Consider the following 17,725-nt stretch of genomic DNA (forward strand, 5'->3'; position numbering starts at 1 on the left):
TTTCAACACATTTAAAAAGCAGAGTCCTACACGTTTTAAAGCTGTTTTTTTAGGCAGTGGGAATGGCTCTGAAATCATATTTAGTAAAAAAAAAAAATCGTCGTGGGGTCCCCCCCACTGCTGTAACCAGCTCCAGGCTGAATGAGCCGGGCTGGTAATAAAAAATCAGGAAACCCGACAAATAGGGCTTCGCTGATTTTTTAAAACCAGCCCCAGGCTCAAGGGCAGGGGCTGGTTCCCAAAATACGGGGTCAAAATGAGTAGGGGTCCCTCGTATTTTAAAAACCAGCCCCAGGCACAACCAGCCAGCAGGGTAATGCCACAGCCGGGGGACACTTATTATATAAGGTCCCGCGGCCAAAGCATTAACTCTACCAACCAGTCAGCCTGGCCAGGGGTCCTGGGGGAGTGGGGACACCCCCAATAAAGGGGCCCCCCTCCAGGACTTACCTGACCAGGCTGAAGCCTGGTGCTGTCCTCGATGCCCCTGGGCTGTGGGCATCGAGCTGATCTTTGTGTAAAAAAAATTATTAAAAACTATTGTCTTATACCGTGGATCTATGAGTCCCAGCAAGCCTCCCTCGCATGCTGGGACTTGGAGAACTCCAAGTCCCAGCATGCGGGGCATTAAAGGGCCCACTGGCACTTGTAGTTCCACAGTACAAGAAATAGATAAATAAACACACTGACAAGCCAGAAAAATAAAAATTTTATACATACATTACACAAACACACTGATAGTTACCTATCTTGAGCCTGTAGGTAGGTCCCTGGATCCTGGGTCTAGGGCTCCAGGGCTGAAGAGTCCGGGGTCCGGGGCTCCAGGGCTGAAGAGTCCGGGGTCCAGGATCTGTAGTAATCCAAATGGGTACCTGTGGAAGGAAATCCTACTCACCTGGTCCTCTGACGACGATCCCGGCATCTTCTCTTTAAGTCGCGCTTCTCCCGGCTGGTACCCGTTTGGACACTGGAGAGACGCAGATATATTCATCTTTCCCCGACTCTCCTCAGAATGATTCTATTGGCCACCTGGCGGCCAATCAGGAGCCGACTTTCTTGGCTGACTGGTCGGTAGGGTTAATGCTTTGGCCGCGGGACCTTATATAATAAGTGTCCCTCGGCTGTGGCATTACCCTGCTGGCTGTTTGTGCCTGGGGCTGGTTCTTAAAATACGGGGGACCCCTACTCATTTTGTCCCCCGTATTTTGCAAACCAGTCCCGGCCCTTGAGCCTGGGGCTGGTTTTAAAAAATCAGCGAAGCCCTATTTGTCGGGTTTCCTGATTTTTTAATATCAGCCCTGGCCCTTTCAGCGTGGTGCTGGTTACGGCAGTGGGGGGGACCCCACGCCGTTTTTTTTTAATTCCCCCCCCCTCATATTTTTTATGGGTTAAACGGGTTTTTAAACAGCAGTGTGAATGTGCCAAAAACGGCTTTCAAATGGTAATTTACCGTTTAAAAGCTGCAGTGGGAAAGGGTCTTTGTGGCTCTTGCCATTTAAAAACCCATTTAAAAATAACAGGTAATGACCCGTTTCAGCAGTGGGAAATCAGAATTAGTAATTTGCAGAGTGCCTTCAAAGTTGGTAAACATATAGGGGGAAATTTACTAAGATGTGTATTCTACTTCACATGTTATGTTGCTATGGGCAACCAATCAGAATCTACTTCTTATTTATTTGGCACCCTCTAGAAGATAGTAGACAGGATCTGATTGGTTGCCCAGAGCAACATCACATGTGAAGTAGAATACACATCTTTGTAAATTTCCCCCAATGTGTCTGTGTTTTTATTTGAACATTCTTTTTACAGGTGAATTACAAGTCCAAGGGAGATTTTGTTTCAGAAGAGTTGATGCAAAAGTGGACACCACCATTAATCTCTATTTTCCTATGAAACAAAATCATTATGATTATACACATAGATGATAATTAATTAGCATACACATGTGTTATCATTGAACTATCCCGGCAGGAGGTAAATTAGATAGAACTACTTTAAGTGATAACCAAATCATATTAGAAAAGCTAGTATGGTAATGTACAGTATGTTGTAGAATATTTGCTTGTTATGCCATAACATGATTTATTATACCTTAATACAGGATGTCTAGCTTATCATCAAAAGCCATGCAAATGCTCTGCTCAAAGGATAGTTAATAGAAAATACACTTATACACAGTGGGGTTTCTGTTAATAGTATACTGGAACTTTTAATTCCAGTTTCTTAAACAGATATTAAACTACCATCTCTGTTCAATTCATTTTTATTTGCCTTTAGCTTCAGTTGTTTTGTAGATTAAACATTCAATAGAGCAGCAGTAAAAATATATGTGGAGCTTATTTATCCCTGATGTCTTGTCAGGACAGCAACTTTGCCAGTGAAAATTTTAGTAATGCCTATTCTGACACTTTAGTAAATGACTGTGATATAGCAAGGGGGCTGCTAGAATGGGATTGTGTTAATGCCCCCATGGCTAACACCATAATCTGTAGATATGATAAACCAATTGGGACAGTCTCTATTCAGAGTTTACCCTTTGAGTGCCAAGTGAGTTTGTCAAAATAGGTGTGAAACTGGCATAAACATTTTTATTCCTCATAATGACTTGTAATGTTTACCTTATATAGGAAATATAATCTTTTATACACAAAAAAAAAATATTTTAATTTATATAACAAATTAGAGGGATACTGGCATTCTTAGCAGATATTTTGAACATCTCTCATAGAGATGTTGTCACTCAAAGAGTTAATAAATAAAGGTTAGACTGTTTTGCCTATTAAAAAAAGTACACTAAGGATACATAATCTGCATGATTTAGATAACAGTGACTTGTTAAATAAGATCCTAAATGAAGACCTACTGTAGTCACTAAAAACGTATTACTGAACTCTGCCAAATGCCCCCATAGACAATACAAAATTATCCCTAGCAAATGGAAGAATATATAATGTCTAGCTACAAAATTGGTTAATTCCTGTACAAACTGTGGAATGTTCCCCAAAGATCTAGAATTGACAGATAATGTATAACAATATAAGAAAGCTTTTGACATTTTCTAACTCAACAGCATATACAGAGCTACTGGTAATAATAAAACAAAATATAATGTTGATCCAGGGAATTATATGATTACTGGTGTCTAATCAAACAGAATATGTGCCTTTCTTAAGGTAAAATTAAGTATATGTTGGTTTTTTTTGTTGTTTGTTTTACCATTTTCTGGATCGAATAGAGAATTAATGATTAAATGTTTAAACTTGAAGGGCATATGTTTATTTTCATAGGCAACTATTCAAATATATACAATTAGAATTATGTGCCTAATATGCCTAACTATTATCATGTTGAATATAAGCATGCGACACTTATATGCATAGTTACTGATCATGCCATTACAATAAACTGTATCATAAATTTGCAGACTGATTACAAAAATAGTACATTTCTACTGTCTATGGGACAGATGCACCAAGCTCCAAAAAGTGGAGAGTGATAAACAATCAGCCAATTAGCTCCTCACTTTCATGCTACAGGCTGGGTTTGAAAAAAATGTCAGGTGCTTTCTGAAGCTTGGTGCATCTGGGCCCATGTCACATGGGTTAATGCTGCACGTGGTAAATAAATTGGCATTTTTATTGGTAGTGAGGTTGTAGTTTTCACATTGACATAGATGAGTTTTCAATTACTAAGAGGTCTATTTATTGCAAAGACAGCTAAAAATCTATATCCGGCAATACATTATTGCAGCAAAAATGTTTCCCAATCTGGGGCTTTGGACAAAAAACTATATGTACCACAGAATTTTTTTTAGATGGTAACAGCTTTGTCTACATCTCTATATATGCCTGCAAACCAGTGCTGCTGCATCTCCGTTCACAGTGAGCTCTCATTAGCAAAGCTCTTCATCAATTAGCCTCTCTGCATGCCTTCTAGTAAGTGGCTTACCCTTTTGTTTTCATGATACTTAAGATCTTTGCTTTATCAAAAGATATGGATTAAATCACTGTCATATTTGTCATCTTCATTGTGCTAATTTACACAGTTTTCACAGTTAATACTATTCCCAGGAAAGACTTTTAATTGTGTGCTCTAGACTCTATCACTAATCATGTTTTTTGTAAGTATCAGAATTATTTTTGTCAGTTCCATAAGTACACTTGGTGTAGTTTCATGGCGGCAGCTTATGCTACGTTTGAAGCTACGCTAATTGCGTAGCCCAACGGCTGCCTTACTTGTGTAGTTTTACGGCAGAAGCCTAAGCTACGTTATCAGCATAGCCCAACCGCTGCCTTACTTTTGTAGTTTCATGGCGGCAGCCTAAGTTATGTTATCAGCGTAGGCTGCCGCCATGAAACTACACAAGTAACTACCGTATTGTTGCCGGGAACTGCATCTCTGTCCCCGGCGTCCCTAGCAAGCCTAGTCAGCGACTCTCTCACACCGTTGGCGCCCGCTGCTGCCAGAATGATCCCCTCTCTTTGGTGGAGAGGTGATCATGCTGGTGCCGGCGGAGAGGTGCTCCATCTGTTTGAGATGCAGAGCTCCGTCTGAGTAACTATTGCGGCAGGGTACATCAACCCTGCGACAGGGTTAGGGGTTCTGTAGCACATATGCCTCCTGTCCAAAGAGGGGGTGCATTCACAATGAAGGAGACATTTGCCAGTGTTCCATGTTATGTACTAGCAAATGCCTCCTTTTCAAACACCCACTATCCATGACAGCCCAAAGCATGGCGAGCAGCCGCATTATGCATCCTCCTGACCTTTTCATACCCCCAATATCCACGTCGGTGTGGAGTTAATTTTATATAGTGTGGCGAGCGCAGCAAGCCACTGAGCCCGAAGCGTGGCGAGTGGATGCGGATTACATGTAAGGTAATCCATGTCCCCTCGCAGGGCTCACTGCGCTCGCCACACTTTGGGCTCGGTGGCTCGCTGAACTTGCCACACTATATAAAATTAACTACACGTCGACGGGGATAGTGGGGGGGGTATGAAAAGGTAAGGAGGAAGCGTAACGCATCCCCTCTCGGGCTCGCTGCACTCATCACGCTTCGGGCTGCCATGGATAGTGCGGGTGTTTCAGGAACACATTCTCACCTGCCATATCATACATCTGAGACAGTAATGACGACATGTGTTAACTTGTAACTGGATTTGAGTTAATAATAAGAAGAAGAATTAAAGCAACTTAACACATTACAGTACAATTATCAAGAATAAATAACAAAATTAAATAGTAATTAATCAAAATCAGCTTTGACAGAAACTGCAGCAGAGATGGATGCAGTTGTCTCTGTATCTGTGTCATCTCCTTTTTCAGTCTGTGGGAGTAGAGAAAGGGCATAAAGAATCCGCTCAAAAGTGTTTTCTGCGCTCACAGTCTTTCGTCAGATGAATTCCTGTAAGTAGGAGTCGAGATTCTGGCACGCAGTTCCCATTTGGTGTTTGTTGCGCCACCTACAGGAACCCCAAAGGAGTCTGATGTTCTGTGCGTGAACCCCAGTCTCTGGATCAATGAAGTTGTACCTGTGGTTCACACGAGCATGGTGGTACCCTCCCTGCTTCAGCTGCTCAGTGTTATAGGCACGCCAGCAATCGGAGTAGATGTCATCCCCGGTTGAATGTACTGGTTGATGGCGGCCATCAGGGTGCTGGCGTCACGCCTTTCTACCGGTGTCACAAAGCACTCACTAATGTCTCTGGAAATGCCTCCGAATATCCACTGTTCAGGCAGAATCTGTCCCACATGGCTTTTCCTCTGCAAAAACAGGCTCTAATCAACTTCCACAATTTTCCCTGGACCGCCAATCCTGCGTTGGGGCTGGGACATTAGGTCAACGGTGCAGGCCTCCTGCATCAAGTAATTATACTGCACAGTGGTTATTTTAGACATGGACAGATGCCGCTCACAAAACATGATGCTGGTTTACTCCTCAGCCCAACAAAACACAAAGCGGAGAAGCATCATGAATTTGAGATGGCTTCCACTAAACCACTGTGCGGCCCGGAGGCTAACCTTTTTGCCGCAGCTTCTGATGTGGCAGTGCCACATCCACTCCTTCACATTCAGATGCATTGGATGACCATTAGGACATGTCTTGGTCTCAGGGAGAAAGTGGTGAAGCTGCAACAAACTCACTTACTCCTCCTTTGTCTGCGGCAGGTTAAATATAGTTAATTTGTCAGCATCCATAACTCATATAATGTACTGCTGACTGACTACAATACCCCTGACTGACTATGCTGGATCTGACAAGGACGCTTAAGCAGCCGCGGAAACACTACGTTACTTCTAGCTGACTACTCTAACTAATCTGGCCGCTGGAACACTACACTGATTCTGACAGGGATGCTACGCTACTTCTGACTAACTACAATTCTGACAGGGACACTACGCTGATGGCGTAACTGCCACCATGAATCTACACAAGTACTGTACCGTACACTTACATTAGCATCATTTTAGGTAACTTCCTTTAGCAAACATGTTATATCTGGGGCTGATACAATAGCATCTGCAATTTTAATGGTGTTGCAACGGAGCGATTTTTGGCAGAAAGTACCTTTGTGATGTTGCTCACAGTAAGTCACAGAGTGATTGCCACTATACCATTTAGGGGGTGTATGGGAGTGTGTCTGCAAAAATTGAGGTGTGTCAATACTATTTTCAGGGCTTGTAACAATATGCAACTGTGATCTCATACGCATAAAACATGCACCATCATATCACCTCCTGCAGCCATTCTGTTGGGCCATGGAGGCACTCAGGGAGTCAATGTTCCTGGCATCTTTGTTGTGTTGCAATGGATTATGCAGTTGCTGAGATTGTAACAATGGTATTGGTGGGCATCTCTTTTGGCTTGTGGGTGGCTTCTACATTTGCAGTGGCTCTTTCTTTGCTTAAAAAGATTGCTGCTGCATCAGCATTGAAACCGCATATGAATAAGGGCTGCTATCCTTTAATGTATGCTTTCAAACATGTCTAGTATAGAGGTATCCGTTACCGGATTATATTTCAACACAGATTGTATACAAACTATGCCTTTTCATTGGTTGATGTCTGTTAGCTCATAGGCTTAAAAAGACAGAATCTGTTTCATTCATATCAATTTTCATAAATCTGTTAAATTCCTAGTTGAAAAAGATACAGAGTAGCCCTCCTGTTTTTGCAAGTGTGACGATTTCACCCCTGCTAGTCTCCCTCTCCTAATGTTAGGGCTCCTTGCCCTCTTTGGCTATAAAATAGCTTATAGATGTAAAAAAGCAGCACTGACAACTCAAGTTTTTCTTTTTCTTTTTTTGTATGTTTCTAATTTTATTACACATTGTTGCCACTCTTCTATTGTGTGTGGAGTACTTTTTATATGTATCACTTTATGTTACATTAGCATCTGTGCACCTCTACTTCTATTGTGTGTGTGTATAAATATATATACACATGGTTTTGTAAGGTCTCAAATTACATTATGAGGGAAAGGGGAAAGCAACTCTGATGAGTCCCCCCTGGTATTAAGGGATAGGGCAACAGTAGAATATAGAATTTTCAGATGGCACAATGGGCAAGTGGGATACCACCAAGGGTCCTTGAAATATGCAAATATGTATACCTTGTAATAAACTGTTACAGTACTGAAAAAAAAAACAATACAATACTTTAATAACAATGTGTTATCAGAAGATAAGGTAATGTTGTTTAAGGTACATACAATAAAAATGATTAAAATGGCATTGTAAAAGTGGAAAAGGACCAGGGTTTTATTGGTTCCAAATTTTTTCACAATGGGGCAGCAATATTTAGCAAGTCTGCCCTCAAATATGAGCTCCTGTCCTTCTCATCCACAAATCGTGAGAGAAGTACAGGAGCTCTTCTGATGTCCTGATAAAATTTTGTACTACTTCCATTGTGGTATGCCCCTGATAAAGTCATTAGATCATTCACGTTGGGTATTTTGACTGCTAATGGATACACCCCATATGGAGTTTGCCATTTGACTGTAAACCACGCAATTGAATGTTCAGAAAAGAATATACACCTTGATTTGTTCTTAACTGCAACATTGTTATTAAAGTATTTTATTGTCCACTTTCAGTAATGTAAAGGTTTATTACATTATATTTCCATTAGCATCTTTCAAGGACCCTGGGTGGTATCCCACTTAACCATTGCACCCTCTAAGTCCTTACTTTAACACAAAAGTCCTGTACTGTTTCATAAAAGAAAAAAATATCAATAGAACATGAATGTAACCTCAGCCATTATTGGTAACCAGGAGATAACTGGGAGAGTATTATATCCTCCATAAGAATTATATAAAGTTTTTTTGGTACTTATGTAATATCTGGGCTCCCGTTTTTCTTATGAGACCGCGTCCCCTCGCGGGGCTCGCTGCGCTCACCACGCTTCGGGCACGGTGGCTCGCTGCGCTCGCCACACTATATAAAATCAACTCCATGCGTAGTTGGATAGTAGGGGTATGAAAAAATGGGGTGCATTTAACATGGGAGCCCAGATAATACATAAGTACCGTTTTTTTACTGTGATAAATATTTTGAGAGATTGGCTGAAAGTAAAAAAAAATTGTTGAGGTATGAAAGAAAAATATTACCATGTAGATATTACAATCAAAAACGAAAATGAGATTTGGGACAAAAATTAGACAAAAAGTTCTCATTTAAAGTCTATGTAAGAAACGTGTACAGGCAATGAGAGTATTTGCTCTGCCTCTAGAGCCAAAATATTCACTTTATTTGTTTACCTTATGAAGAGGATTACCATCCTTATCTACTGTACATAAAGCACTCAGTTCAGTGTCAGACTTGGGGCCTTATTCTGGTTCACTCTTAGGGGGAGTATTTAATCTACCGGTCATGGCTGTCAAACTGGCTCGACAGCCATGACCCAGTCCTGTTCTCGGTCAGCTCGACCGAGAACAAGCAGGCGGGATTCAATATCCTGCCTGCTGTGGGGTGAGAAGGGGGCATGGCTGTGAGAAGTGGCCGGGAATAGTCGAGCTGCGGCCGTGAGCTTGGCAATTCCTGGCCATTCTCGGCAGAACGAGCCCTACTGCTTGTGAAGTCAAGCTCATTCTGCTAGATCCCGTGCTCAATGATGTCAAGGAAGACTGCATCGAATATCTCCCGACGGGAGATGCTCGCCGGTGATTGAATATCCACCTTAGAGGCAAATTCCTTTACAGATGGACAAAACCATGTGCACTGCAGGGGTGGGGGGGGGGGGAGATATAACATGTGCAGATATAATTAGATTTGGGTGAGTTATTTTGTTTCTGTGCAGGGGAAATGCTGACTGCTTTATTTCTACACTGCAATATAGATCTCACTTTAAAGAAAAACCTCACCCAAACCTTATTCTATCTGCACATGTTATATGTGCCCCATCTGCAGTGCGCATGATTTTGTCCATTTGAGAAGGAATTTGCCTCTATGATTTAACCAGAATAAGGCCCTTGGTGTATGAATGGTGTTCTATAACCAGTCCTAAAGTAATTTAACACTTTATTGTATACAGTACTTCCACTTAAAGAGTATCTCTGACACAAAAATAAACATAACAACCTTACTAGATGGCATGAGCAATGAATGGGTCGCAAACACTGTATATGTCAAATCTCATTCCAACAAAATTTACAACCAAACTAAGTTTTACTGGCTATCTAGTCTGCAGCCATCAACCTCCAAAAAGCCAACCAAAATATAGCCATTGATGGCAAACATTGAAATTCCTGATTTCAGCAGGGCCTGGGACATCAGGGAGACAATAATCCAATTGCGATTTCAACACTCTGAGGACTTTGCCTATTTCATTTTTTCCTGATATCTCAAAGAAAGAAGAATCAGAAGTGATTCTCTATAGATGCCAGCTATAAGAAACATACAATACACCTTTGCAGTGCACTCAATACTGTTTTTTCTGTGGGTTATTACTATCTACATCCTCTTTCGAATGTGAGTTCTGCAGAGCTTCATATTTTGATTGGGAAAAGGTTAGCACCAAAACAGAGTTTCACTTTAGTAGCTGTTTCCATATCAAAAAGTTCTCCTGTCACTGACTTTCTCACCCATTACTTGAAATTCTTCTGAAGTAATTTGCCAATTTTTTTGGCAACATGAGGAAAGACAAAATGTCATCCGTTCCCTTTGTTGCAAATTAAGCTTTATGATGATGTGACTCATATACTTTCAAGATCAATGTCCAGCTCCATTTCAAATGTGTACCTTTGCATACCCCGTACACTTCTGATCAATCTTATGCACAACTTTATGAGGATTAAATGGAAGTCAAGCTGCAATCCTAATCTGATGGCAAAACTGCATGAAATTTTTTTGCTCAAAGCAAATCCTTCAGTCCACAAGTACACAATATTAGCAGAAGTTGAGAAGGCAGAAAACAAACTAACACTTATTGAAGGCAGAAAGCCATGTAAAGTTCAAATGTTTTACTCAGCCTGACATCCATGACCAGAGCAAGAACCGGTACTCTTTACCTAGAAGGGCGCCCATCGCGGTGATCGCGGGCATCGCGGGCAGTACATTAACGGCCGCGACGCGATGCCCGCGATCACCGCGATTTCCCATAGGGTTTAATGTTAAATTTAGTGCTGGCCGCGATTTTACATTCAATGCTTCAATGGCCGCGATTTGGCCATAGGAATCAATGTGAAATGGGCTACAGAGCCCAAATAGGCACAATTAACACTTAAATGTCCCCCCAAATTTTTAACGCCACCCCACGATCCATGACAACCCGAAGCGTGGCGAGCACAGCGGTACGCGTCCTCCGACCTTTTCATGCCCTACTATCCACGTCGGCGTGGATTTGAGAATAGAATAGTGTGGCGAGCGCAGCGAGCCACCGAGCCCGAAGCGTGGCGAGCGGACGCGGATACCTTCACAGTTATACGCGTCCCCTCGCGGGCTTCACAGGTGTCCGTGGCGACGCGGACACCTGTGAAGCCCGCGAAGGGACGCGTTTACCTGTGAAGGTATCCGCGTCCCCTCGCGGGGCTCGCTTCGCTCGCCACGCTTCGGGCTCGGTGGCTCGCTGCGCTCGCCACACTATTCTATTCTCAACTCCACGCCGACGTGGATAGTAGGGCATGAAAAGGTCGGAGGATGCCTACCGCCGCCCCTCGCGGGCTCGCTGCGCTCACCACGCTTCGGGTTGGCGTGGATCGTGGGGTGGCGTTAAAAATTTGGGGGGACATTTAAGTGTTAATTGTGCCTATTTGGGCTCTGTAGCCCATTTAACATTGATTCCTATGGCCAAATTGCGGCCATTGAAGCATTGAATGTAAAATCGCGGTCAATCATCCTTTTTAACATTGTTCCCTATGGGAAAATCGCGGTCATCGCGGGCACCCGTTTTTATGTACCCGCGATTTACCCGCGATGACCGCGATTTTTTACTCCCGACGCCCGCGATTCTAATCGCGGGCGCCCTTCTAGGTAAAGAGTACCCAAGAACCATTTCTATTTGCCTTCAGCACATAAAATCACTGCAATTATAATGAACAAAGATGGCCATCCTTGAAGGTTTTCATTAAGGAATCTAGGACTGAATACCTCATATATATCAACCATCTGAATCAACATAATGTCATTGTGCTATACCCTGAAATGTTTTCTTATGGAGAAATTGGATGGTATAAGAATAGCTTTGTCCTTCCAAGGATCATAGAGAAACATGAACATTAATTTCCAAGATGGTTTGGCTTTAGCCGCAGCATTTAGCAAACCATCACTGTTCATCACATTCACATGTAATCCAAAATGGAAAGGGGCAACTGAGAATTTTAGATACTCAACTCAGTTCAACTTCAGACATGAACTTACTGCTTGAGCATTAAAGCAAAGCTTGATTAACTAATTTCTGATTTGACCAAGAAAGACTTTTTGTAAAGTTAATTCATTACCTATCTGTCATCAAATTCCAGGAATGAGGACTACCTTATTGCCACATGCTTCTCCACCTTGCAGAAGAAGATGTGATATGTGAGCTCAAGCACATTTATAAAGTCATCTCAGCAGAACTTCCACCATCACACTGGCCACACGCTGCCCATGCCCCCCTCCTTCCCCGTACCCTCAATGCCTTACTTCCGTACCCAGCAGTGGGGCTATTGTTACGCCACTGCTGCACTGAAATCTTACAGTGTAATATCAATAAAGTGGTGCAAATTTGCTTTATATTTTTATAAACAATGTACAAATGTTATGTAAACATGGAAATTAGCACAACCATTACCAAACACCTCAAGAATATTGTGTAGCGACACTACCTGGAAAGCAGGCAGCAATTTTTTACTTCTGAAACATTCCTGCGCAGACACCATGGTTATACAGTACAGTTTGAGTATCCATTATCCAAATATTCATTATCCAAATTATTGTATTCTGAAAACCAGTTTCCAGAATGTTTTTTTAAAAACCTACTGGGTACATCTGTAACTTGTACTACAGTGGACATTATGGGGAATATTCAATCTCCGGCGAGCACTTCCCATCGGGGAGATGCCCACCGGGTCCTATTCAATGCTGTCTTCCCCAACAGCATTGAGCAGGGTATCTCGGCAGAACGAGCCCGACATCACTAGCTGTCGGGCTCTTTCTGCCGAGAACAGCCGGGAAGTGACGAGCTGCCGGCTGCAGCTCGCCTCTTCCCGGCCGCAACTCGCGGCCACGCCCCCTTTTCGCTCCCCGGCAGGCGGGACATTGAATCCCGCCTGCGTGTTCTCGGTCGAGCTGACCGAGAATGGGACTGGGTCACGGCGGTCGAGCAAGCTCGACTGCCGTGACCCTGACATTGAATACCCCCCTAAATGTCACTGGCACTAAATACTGCATGTGCAAGAAAATGATTGCTTGGCATTTAAATTTATTGCCTGATATAGTACACAAAATTTGTTTCATGTTTATGCACAAATGAAATATATTTGTGTGTATTTCATGTGTTTGATGTGTTTATACAAAATAAATGCAAGATACCTGAAGATGGTTCATTGAAATATAAAAATATTCCAAAATACAGAATAATCCATTACCAAAAATTTTTCCGGTCCCGGGCATTTTGGGTAAAAGTTATTCAACCTGTATTATGACGTTTATGTCGTACACATTTTTTACGTTATAAGCACTTTCATTTATGGAATAAAAAAACAAATAAAGCAGTGAAATATATTAGGTAGTTAAAAAAAACTTGTTCACTGTAATTTTTCTGCTTTTTTTTTTTTTTTTGTATAAGATTTCAGAATATTCATTCAGTACAAATTAACTACTTTATTCTTTAAAACTAACGGTTTGGATTGTACTTTAATATGACCATGATGTTCTTGCTAAGACATTATTAAAGTCATGATTAGGCAACATGCAAATTAAGCACAGTAAAGTGAAAGAAAATGAAACAGAATCAATAGGTACTCTAGCGAAATACTGTATAACCCATCTTAACACCTTAACATCTTAATTAGTTTAGTGACTTGCTACGGAGCAAACTTCTTATGTGATATAAATCTATTAGAACAAAGGGCAAATGACCTATGTTGTATTCTACTTTAAGCAGTTTAATTAATTGAGAACGGCAACAATATCATCCAAAATATGTGCTTAGACTTAAACAGGTCATGGTTAAATAATATTAGTGTATTCTAACAATTTCTGAATAAGTAAATGTAATTTTCTTTGTTCATAAAACAAAATTACTTTTTTATTATTCAAAAATATGTACCCATTGTAGAAGTCTGTGTAAATTAAAACAACGTTTTCAAGTTCAGTTTAGATTGAAACATTGTAATTTCCTGTGTTTTTATAATAAAACTGAATTACCTTGTGCTGGCCGTCACATTTTCAAAGTGGGTGTCAATGCTCTTCGCCTGCCATTCCCACATTAGGCTATAACCAGTACTATTTTTCTTTAAAAATAGGTGCAGGAACTCCAGGTCTGGGGGTGGATCAATTAAAGAAAAATTATATATATAATAAAGAGAGGGAGGGAGAGATAGATGTATATATTGTATTTAGAAACAAAGGCACTCATAGGTGACTTTAAAATAAAACTTATCTTATGGAAAGTACATTTTTAGTTCCTGATGATGTCATATTTAATTAGAGGTTCTGGAACTGAGTTCCTGTTGGTTCCTGCTGAAAAATAGCACAGGCTATAACCATGTTAAATTAGTTAGGAGCTGATGGTTTTAGTTTCTCATTCTCCACTTTATCACTCTCCAGGATCCAGTACATCTGCTCCTTAGCATATAGTATAACCTACAACAACTTAAATCTGCTCAATCAAATTAGTAATGTCCCTTAGATCCAGAAAGAGAAGGTGTTGTTCTAGACTAGAAAGGCACACAAAACATTTCCCCCAGCACACTAAGCAGCATTAGCAATAATATTTGAAAAAAAACTGATGGTAATAGGTACATTTAGAGATTTTAGTTACACATATTTGAAAAGATATGGTAAGCCTAAAGGTCACTTCAAGGCTTTGCTAATACTGGAGGTCCTTACATTATATGATATCAGTATGATATAATTAACTACTGAAAAGCTACATGATAATAGAACATACACATACTGTATATCTAAATTGAGAGCAAGCTTAACAGGAGTTACCCTTAGATCCTCCTTGTGGCACTACATGGACCAGCACACTTCATAAATTCAGACCCCATGAATGCCTATTTGAAATAAAATGAATTGAAAACTAATCAATAAGATTAGTAATGTCTCTCAGGTTCTTAAAGGGAGGGGGTTGTCCTAGACTAGAAAGTCACTCAAAACATATTTTCCCTTAGCACACCTATGCAATGACAGTTAGGAGCTTTCATCTTTCTCCAAGCTATGGTAAATGTCCCCAATAATATTGGTCTCTAACCTTACATTAGTATAACTAATGTAATTATTGTTTTAATTACAGCCAGCCTAGTTACAGTAATTAAATTAAAAAGGAGCACAGCGATAATGTACTTAAAATATGCAACAAGAAATTCCCTGATGTTTTTTTGTTTATCAAAAGACAAACTGTAAAAAAAGCACATTCTACATTTAGAATTGTGTCAAGCTTTCCACAAGTAAATGACTTTTTCAATTTTCTGATTCATGAGGACTTCAGTATAATGGAATTTCTCAAGGGAAAAATTGAGCTGTGTGCTTACAACACTTGAACATTCCATATTATATTTGTAACTGGAGCACTGGATTCAAAAGTCAAAATGACCCAGATAGTGTTGGGGATCTGTGATGTACTGAACTGATAAGTACTATTGTGACTTTCAGATTATACAATTTATTTTTATGTTTGTTGGATCTAAGGCCAATAAATATTTCTGCTTAGTTTAGAGTACGTATATTAAGGAAAAGAAAATCTATACAATGCCAATGTGAAAAAGAAAAAAAACAAAACAAACACTTTAACATATTGGGGTCATTTTTAAGTGTGGTTATATTGATAAATTCTCAAGGTTTATGCATCAAACAGACAATATCATTGATCTCTTCTGAAGACAGGTGGAAACAGTGCATTGATATGCAAATAAGTTTATTGGCTCATTCCGCATGTTCTTCCTGCAGTTTGCAGTGTTGACGTGAGCCCTATATGTCTCTATGCATGGTTTGAAAAAAGTCCACAATGTTTATAAGGAGGGTTGGCTGGCAACTTTTGTTCACACTGCACATCACATACTGTAGCTAGTTTGTTTTTAGAAACCCTTTAATTGCATTCTTCCAGTCAAATCATGCCCCATTAGTTAGCATAATCGTGGGTTAAATACCTTACTTTATCTTTCCAAATGCTAATTGTATTTTCTTCTCTTTAAGTCACATGTCAGTTTCCTCAATGGTCTCAACAGTGAAATGCAGTTGGACAATACCATAGAAAATAGTGGGGACATATTTTATACAATCTGAAATTGTATATAATGTATAATATATACATGTATAATTTATATATCGCTTCTCTGCCTTTTGGCTAAGATCAAGTGTAGTATCTGTTCTTATCAGTTGGGTCTGGACCGCCCCCCTGGCAGAGAATAGAGAAAGGCTGGACTAAACCACCTTGCTACTGAGCTGAGGACCTGAAATACCTCATATTCTGGGCGGGTGCAAGGCTGAGTATCTTCATCCTGCCGTAGGGGGGGGGTACACACCCTCCTACTGGTAGGGAGGGGAGAAGCATCGGGCCTAGTAGATGGGGCTCTTGTTCGGGGGTCTATAGCCTCTGAGGGAGAGTCACTTGAAAAGCCCGGTCTAGTATCCACTCCCAGGAAGTCGGGAAAAGCTGGGACCGAATAGATTGCTCTCTGGTCTGGGGGTTCCCAGTTCCCTCGGCCAGAGAGACAGCGAAAAGCCCAGCCCAGTACTCAATCCCTGGGAGAGGTGAAACGTCGGGACTGAGTAGGTGCTTTCTTCTCCTTCAGTTGGTCTATTCGGCCGCTGCGGGGGAGACTCATCGAAAAGCCCGGTGGAGTATCCATTCCCATGCCGGGGGGCCAGAAAGGGCCTGCTGGTGAGGCAGAGAAACACTTGGTCGGACGCTGACTGGCTGGCTGCCTGGAGTCCGAGGCTGCACTGTGCCCCCGGGGAAACTCAGGGATGCCGAACATGCACAGGTGATCCCAAGTCACCTTGCACTAGTATGGCACTAGCACTGCGCACTTCCCTTTAGGTTAGCACTTCATGTCCTTACCTCGTCCTTTTGGAGGGGGTAGGACAATTTTTCACACCCCCACCCCGGCCCTCTGGCTGGGGTCTCTTTATTTATTTATTTCTCTTCCCCTCTCACGTTTGTCACTTTTCTTGTTCCTTGTTTTTTTGTAGTTTGTCACGTTTTTTGGGTAGTGTGGTCGACCCTTTCGGGCCTTCCATTTCTCCAATGTGCCGAAGCTCTCGCCTTTTGGGGAGAGCTTCGGTCCCCCGAGGACGACCCCGAGCCGCAAGGCGGAGGGAAGTCTACTGAGGGTCTCTCCAAACCTTTGGGTGCGGAGGACCCACCGTCCTAACCCTTCCGGGGGTTGAGGAATGAGGGTCTCTCTAAGGTTTGGCAAAGAGGACCCACCGTTCCCTATTTTTCCCCTCTTCGGCCTTATGGTTGAGAGGGGTTAGGGGAAAAACGGGGCCCTTCTCCTTCGGGAGAAAGCCCAATTCGAACGCACGGCCCCCTTTGCATGTGTTTAGGCACAGCACTGGTGGTAGGGAGCACACCTCGGGCTCCTGATTTTTTTCAAACTCATCTGAAATTGCCAATTTTATTTTTATTTTCTTACCAGAGGAATGTTGGTAGAGCCTCCAATTACTTCTGTTCTCTGATTATACTCAAATTGGGCTATTTTGAGGAAGTTAATTATTGGAATCTAATATATAAAAGGGAAAATGTGTCTTTATATACATGATCACACAGCTCATGCTGTTGCCATTGCTGTAGAATCTGAGTAAGAGAGAAATGCAAGGCCGGAACATAATTGCACAGCTCATGCTGTTGCCAGAGCTGAGGAATCTCCAGAAGAAAGATTTGAGTAGCTTATTATAAATTTCTATTTTTTTAAATTGGGTTTTAATTGTATTGATGTGTATAACATTTTGTACGCTTTTTTATACTTTTATTGCTTTAAAAAGTACTGTCTAAGGTGCTAATTCAGTTTAATTTGCAGTTTTAATAAAAAATAAAGCAAAATTGCAACTGTAGTCTCTCATATGCCAAAGGCTGC

General features: G+C 41.4%; 1 protein-coding gene and 1 pseudogene across 2 annotated transcripts in view; both read left to right on the plus strand.

Annotated features, from left to right (window-relative positions):
- Positions 1-17,725, plus strand: part of CSMD1 (CUB and Sushi multiple domains 1) — a 1,658,539-nt gene that overhangs the window by 1,255,188 nt on the left and 385,626 nt on the right. The gene's annotated exons all lie outside the window — the stretch shown is intronic.
- LOC146066082 (U2 spliceosomal RNA) lies at positions 15,971-16,142 on the plus strand (annotated as a pseudogene).

This window comes from Crinia signifera, chromosome 3 (genome assembly GCF_055691185.1).
Source record: "Crinia signifera chromosome 3, ASM5569118v1, whole genome shotgun sequence".
In the NCBI taxonomy this organism is placed as follows: Eukaryota; Metazoa; Chordata; class Amphibia; order Anura; family Myobatrachidae; genus Crinia; species Crinia signifera.